The 5,000-nt window shown below is 48.7% G+C and overlaps 15 non-coding genes across 15 annotated transcripts; all 15 read left to right on the top strand.

Moving 5' to 3' along the window:
* The first annotated feature begins 130 nt into the window (after positions 1 to 130).
* Positions 131 to 249, top strand: LOC128466137 (5S ribosomal RNA). Its single transcript, XR_008345396.1, has one exon. It is a non-coding gene; the product is annotated as a 5S ribosomal RNA (ribosomal RNA).
* A 188-nt stretch (positions 250 to 437) lies between these two features.
* Positions 438 to 556, top strand: LOC128463101 (5S ribosomal RNA). Its single transcript, XR_008343014.1, has one exon. It is a non-coding gene; the product is annotated as a 5S ribosomal RNA (ribosomal RNA).
* A 209-nt stretch (positions 557 to 765) lies between these two features.
* Positions 766 to 884, top strand: LOC128464970 (5S ribosomal RNA). Its single transcript, XR_008344774.1, has one exon. It is a non-coding gene; the product is annotated as a 5S ribosomal RNA (ribosomal RNA).
* Positions 885 to 1,096: 212 nt separating this feature from the next.
* Positions 1,097 to 1,215, top strand: LOC128466125 (5S ribosomal RNA). Its single transcript, XR_008345395.1, has one exon. It is a non-coding gene; the product is annotated as a 5S ribosomal RNA (ribosomal RNA).
* A 220-nt stretch (positions 1,216 to 1,435) lies between these two features.
* Positions 1,436 to 1,554, top strand: LOC128465403 (5S ribosomal RNA). The gene has a single exon (XR_008345183.1). It is a non-coding gene; the product is annotated as a 5S ribosomal RNA (ribosomal RNA).
* A 221-nt stretch (positions 1,555 to 1,775) lies between these two features.
* LOC128462832 (5S ribosomal RNA) lies at positions 1,776 to 1,894 on the top strand. The gene has a single exon (XR_008342759.1). It is a non-coding gene; the product is annotated as a 5S ribosomal RNA (ribosomal RNA).
* A 186-nt stretch (positions 1,895 to 2,080) lies between these two features.
* On the top strand, positions 2,081 to 2,199 carry LOC128462699 (5S ribosomal RNA). Its single transcript, XR_008342634.1, has one exon. It is a non-coding gene; the product is annotated as a 5S ribosomal RNA (ribosomal RNA).
* Positions 2,200 to 2,429: 230 nt separating this feature from the next.
* On the top strand, positions 2,430 to 2,548 carry LOC128466112 (5S ribosomal RNA). Its single transcript, XR_008345393.1, has one exon. It is a non-coding gene; the product is annotated as a 5S ribosomal RNA (ribosomal RNA).
* A 242-nt stretch (positions 2,549 to 2,790) lies between these two features.
* LOC128465512 (5S ribosomal RNA) lies at positions 2,791 to 2,909 on the top strand. The gene has a single exon (XR_008345287.1). It is a non-coding gene; the product is annotated as a 5S ribosomal RNA (ribosomal RNA).
* Positions 2,910 to 3,169: 260 nt separating this feature from the next.
* On the top strand, positions 3,170 to 3,288 carry LOC128466100 (5S ribosomal RNA). Its single transcript, XR_008345392.1, has one exon. It is a non-coding gene; the product is annotated as a 5S ribosomal RNA (ribosomal RNA).
* A 188-nt stretch (positions 3,289 to 3,476) lies between these two features.
* LOC128463099 (5S ribosomal RNA) lies at positions 3,477 to 3,595 on the top strand. Its single transcript, XR_008343012.1, has one exon. It is a non-coding gene; the product is annotated as a 5S ribosomal RNA (ribosomal RNA).
* Positions 3,596 to 3,804: 209 nt separating this feature from the next.
* On the top strand, positions 3,805 to 3,923 carry LOC128464746 (5S ribosomal RNA). The gene has a single exon (XR_008344562.1). It is a non-coding gene; the product is annotated as a 5S ribosomal RNA (ribosomal RNA).
* A 186-nt stretch (positions 3,924 to 4,109) lies between these two features.
* LOC128462687 (5S ribosomal RNA) lies at positions 4,110 to 4,228 on the top strand. The gene has a single exon (XR_008342623.1). It is a non-coding gene; the product is annotated as a 5S ribosomal RNA (ribosomal RNA).
* Positions 4,229 to 4,419: 191 nt separating this feature from the next.
* On the top strand, positions 4,420 to 4,538 carry LOC128465251 (5S ribosomal RNA). Its single transcript, XR_008345039.1, has one exon. It is a non-coding gene; the product is annotated as a 5S ribosomal RNA (ribosomal RNA).
* A 233-nt stretch (positions 4,539 to 4,771) lies between these two features.
* On the top strand, positions 4,772 to 4,890 carry LOC128462774 (5S ribosomal RNA). The gene has a single exon (XR_008342705.1). It is a non-coding gene; the product is annotated as a 5S ribosomal RNA (ribosomal RNA).
* The last annotated feature ends 110 nt before the right edge of the window (positions 4,891 to 5,000 follow it).

Below are 5,000 nucleotides of genomic sequence, written 5' to 3'. Positions count from 1 at the left end.
CAAGCAGCAGCAGCAGCAGCAGCAGCAGCAGCAGCAGCAGCAGCAGCAGCAGCAGCAGCAGCAGCAGCAGCAGCAGCAGCAGCAGCAGCAGCAGCAACAGAATAAGAGAAGTAAAATAAAAAACTTTCACACCTGCGGCCATACCACCCTGAAAGCGCCCGATCTCGTCTGATCTCGGAAGCTAAGCAGGGTTGGGCCTGGTTAGTACCTGGATGGGAGACCGCCTGGGAATACCAGGTGTTGTAGGCTTTTAATTTTTTCTCACAGTCCGGGGAGAGCTTTTTGCCATGTGTTTCTTGCTCATCATCAAAGCTTTAAACCCTTATTTGAACCTTCTCACCTTCTCTGTCCTGTCCCAGGGCTTATAATTCTTTCTGTCTGACGACAAGCAGCAGCAGCAGCAACAGAATAAGAGAAGTAAAATAAAACACTTTCACACCTGCGGCCATACCACCCTGAAAGCGCACGATCTCGTCTGATCTCGGAAGCTAAGCAGGGTTGGGCCTGGTTAGTACTTGGATGGGAGACCGCCTGGGAATACCAGGTGTTGTAGGCTTTTAATTTTTTCTCACAGTCCGGGGAGAGCTTTTTGCCATGTGTTTCTTGCTCATCATCAAAGCTTTAAACCCTTATTTGAACCTTCTCACCTTCTCTGTCCTGTCCCAGGGCTTATAATTATTTCTGTCTGACGACAAGCAGCAGCAGCAGCAGCAGCAGCAGCAGCAGCAGCAACAGAATAAGAGAAGTAAAATAAAAAACTTTCACACCTGCGGCCATACCACCCTGAAAGCGCCTGATCTCGGCTGGTCTCGGAAGCTAAGCAGGGTTGGGCCTGGTTAGTACCTGGATGGGAGACCGCCTGGGAATACCAGGTGTTGTAGGCTTTTAATTTTTTCTCACAGTCCGGCGAGAGCTTTTTGCCATGTGTTTCTTGCTCATCATCAAAGCTTTAAACCCTTATTTGAACCTTCTCACCTTCTCTGTCCTGTCCCAGGGCTTATAATTCTTTCTGTCTGACGATGACAAGCAGCAGCAGCAGCAGCAGCAGCAGCAGCAGCAGCAACAGAATAAGAGAAGTAAAATAAAATACTTTCACACCTGCGGCCATACCACCCTGAAAGCGCCCGATCTCGTCTGATCTCGGAAGCTAAGCAGGGTTGGGCCTGGTTAGTACCTGGATGGGAGACCGCCTGGGAATACCAGGTGTTGTAGGCTTTTAATTTTTTCTCACAGTCCGGGGAGAGCTTTTTGCCATGTGTTTCTTGCTCATCATCAAAGCTTTAAACCCTTATTTGAACCTTCTCACCTTCTCTGTCCTGTCCCAGGGCTAATAATTCTGTCTGACGACAAGCAGCAGCAGCAGCAGCAGCAGCAGCAGCAGCAGCAGCAGCAGCAGCAGCAACAGAATAAGAGAAGTAAAATAAAAAACTTTCACACCTGCGGCCATACCACCCTGAAAGCGCCCAATCTTGTCTGATTTCGGAAGCTAAGCAGGGTTGGGCCTGGTTAGTACCTGGATGGGAGACCGCCTGGGAATACCTGGTGTTGTAGGCTTTTAATTTTTTCTCACAGTCCGGGGAGAGCTTTTTGCCATGTGTTTCTTGCTCATCATCAAAGCTTTAAACCCTTATTTGAACCTTCTCACCTTCTCTGTCCTGTCCCAGTGCTTATAATTCTTTCTGTGTGACGACAAGCAGCAGCAGCAGCAGCAGCAGCAGCAGCAGCAGCAGCAGCAGCAGCAGCAGAATAAGAGAAGTAAAATAAAAAACTTTCACACCTGCGGCCATACCACCCTGAAAGCGCCCGATCTCGTCTGATCTCGGAAGCTAAGCAGGGTTGGGCCTGGTTAGTACCAGGATGGGAGACCGCCTGGGAATACCAGGTGTTGTAAGCTTTTTCTTTTCTCACAGTCCGGGGAGAGCTTTTTGCCATGTGTTTCTTGCTCATCATCAAAGCTTTAAACCCTTATTTGAACCTTCTCACCTTCTCTGTCCTGTCCCAGGGCTTATAATTATTTCTGTCTGACGACAAGCAGCAGCAGCAGCAACAGAATAAGAGAAGTAAAATAAAAAACTTTCACACCTGCGGCCATACCACCCTGAAAGCGCCCGATCTCGTCTGATCTCGGAAGCTAAGCAGGGTTGGGCCTGGTTAGTACTTGGATGGGAGACCGCCTGGGAATACCAGGTGTTGTAGGCTTTTAATTTTTTCTCACAGTCCGGGGAGAGCTTTTTGCCATGTGTTTCTTGCTCATCATCAAAGCTTTAAACCCTTATTTGAACCTTCTCACCTTCTCTGTCCTGTCCCAGGGCTTATAATTCTTTCTGTCTGACGATGACAAGCAGCAGCAGCAGCAGCAGCAGCAGCAGCAGCAGCAGCAGCAGCAGCAGCAGCAACAGAATAAGAGAAGTAAAATAAAATACTTTCACACCTGCGGCCATACCACCCTGAAAGCGCCCGATCTCGTCTGATCTCGGAAGCTAAGCAGGGTTGGGCCTGGTTAGTACCTGGATGGGAGACCGCCTGGGAATACCAGGTGTTGTAGGCTTTTAATTTTTTCTCACAGTCCGGGGAGAGCTTTTTGCCATGTGTTTCTTGCTCATCATCAAAGCTTTAAACCCTTATTTGAACCTTCTCACCTTCTCTGTCCTGTCCCAGGGCTTATAATTCTTTCTATCTGACGACAAGCAGCAGCAGCAGCAGCAGCAGCAGCAGCAGCAGCAGCAGCAGCAGCAGCAGCAGCAGCAGCAGCAGCAGCAGAATAAGAGAAGTAAAATAAAAAACTTTCACACCTGCGGCCATACCACCCTGAAAGCGCCCAATCTCGTCTGATATAGGAAGCTAAGCAGGGTTGGGCCTGGTTAGTACCTGGATGGGAGACTGCCTGGGAATACCAGGTGTTGTAGGCTTTTAATTTTTTCTCACAGTCCGGGGAGAGCTTTTTGCCATGTGTTTCTTGCTCATCATCAAAGCTTTAAACCCTTATTTGAACCTTCTCACCTTCTCTGTCCTGTCCCAGGGCTTATAATTCTTTCTGTGTGACGACAAGCAGCAGCAGCAGCAGCAGCAGCAGCAGCAGCAGCAGCAGCAGCAGCAGCAGCAGCAGCAGCAGCAGCAGCAGCAGCAGCAGCAGCAACAGAATAAGAGAAGTAAAATAAAAAACTTTCACACCTGCGGCCATACCACCCTGAAAGCGCCCGATCTCGTCTGATCTCGGAAGCTAAGCAGGGTTGGGCCTGGTTAGTACCTGGATGGGAGACCGCCTGGGAATACCAGGTGTTGTAGGCTTTTAATTTTTTCTCACAGTCCGGGGAGAGCTTTTTGCCATGTGTTTCTTGCTCATCATCAAAGCTTTAAACCCTTATTTGAACCTTCTCACCTTCTCTGTCCTGTCCCAGGGCTTATAATTCTTTCTGTCTGACGACAAGCAGCAGCAGCAGCAACAGAATAAGAGAAGTAAAATAAAACACTTTCACACCTGCGGCCATACCACCCTGAAAGCGCACGATCTCGTCTGATCTCGGAAGCTAAGCAGGGTTGGGCCTGGTTAGTACTTGGATGGGAGACCGCCTGGGAATACCAGGTGTTGTAGGCTTTTAATTTTTTCTCACAGTCCGGGGAGAGCTTTTTGCCATGTGTTTCTTGCTCATCATCAAAGCTTTAAACCCTTATTTGAACCTTCTCACCTTCTCTGTCCTGTCCCAGGGCTTATAATTATTTCTGTCTGACGACAAGCAGCAGCAGCAGCAGCAGCAGCAGCAGCAGCAGCAGCAGAATAAGAGAAGTAAAATAAAAAACTTTCACACCTGCGGCCATACCACCCTGAAAGCGCCCGATCTCGTCTGATCTCGGAAGCTAAGCAGGGTTGGGACTGGTTAGTACCAGGATGGGAGACCGCCTGGGAATACCAGGTGTTGTAAGCTTTTTCTTTTCTCACAGTCCGGGGAGAGCTTTTTGCCATGTGTTTCTTGCTCATCATCAAAGCTTTAAACCCTTATTTGAACCTTCTCACCTTCTCTGTCCTGTCCCAGGGCTTATAATTCTTTCTGTCTGACGACAAGCAGCAGCAGCAGCAACAGAATAAGAGAAGTAAAATAAAAAACTTTCACACCTGCGGCCATACCACCCTGAAAGCGCCCGATCTCGTCTGATCTCGGAAGCTAAGCAGGGTTGGGCCTGGTTAGTACTTGGATGGGAGACCGCCTGGGAATACCAGGTGTTGTAGGCTTTTAATTTTTTCTCACAGTCCGGGGAGAGCTTTTTGCCATGTGTTTCTTGCTCATCATCAAAGCTTTAAACCCTTATTTGAACCTTCTCACCTTCTCTGTCCTGTCCCAGGGCTAATAATTCTTTCTGTCTGACGACAAGCAGCAGCAGCAGCAGCAACAGAATAAGAGAAGTAAAATAAAAAACTTTCACACCTGCGGCCATACCACCCTGAAAGTGCCCAATCTTGTCTGATCTCGGAAGCTAAGCAGGGTTGGGCCTGGTTAGTACCTGGATGGGAGACCGCCTGGGAATACCAGGTGTTGTAGGCTTTTAATTTTTTCTCACAGTCCGGGGAGAGCTTTTTGCCATGTGTTTCTTGCTCATCATCAAAGCTTTAAACCCTTATTTGAACCTTCTCACCTTCTCTGTCCTGTCCCAGGGCTTATAATTCTTTCTGTGTGACGACAAGCAGCAGCAGCAGCAGCAGCAGCAGCAGCAGCAGCAGCAGCAGCAGCAGCAGCAGCAGCAACAGAATAAGAGAAGTAAAATAAAAAACTTTCACACCTGCGGCCATACTACCCTGAAAGCGCCCGATCTCGTCTGATCTCGGAAGCTAAGCAGGGTTGGGCCTGGTTAGTACCTGGATGGGAGACCGCCTGGGAATACCAGGTGTTGTAGGCTTTTTCTTTTCTCACAGTCCGGGGAGAGCTTTTTGCCATGTGTTTCTTGCTCATCATCAAAGCTTTAAACCCTTATTTGAACCTTCTCACCTTCTCTGTCCTGTCCCAGGG

Source organism: Spea bombifrons, chromosome 9 (genome assembly GCF_027358695.1).
Source record: "Spea bombifrons isolate aSpeBom1 chromosome 9, aSpeBom1.2.pri, whole genome shotgun sequence".
NCBI classification, from domain to species: domain Eukaryota; kingdom Metazoa; phylum Chordata; class Amphibia; order Anura; family Pelobatidae; genus Spea; species Spea bombifrons.
The sequence above is the reverse complement of the archived record's forward strand: the minus strand, read 5'-3'. Positions and strand labels throughout refer to the sequence as shown.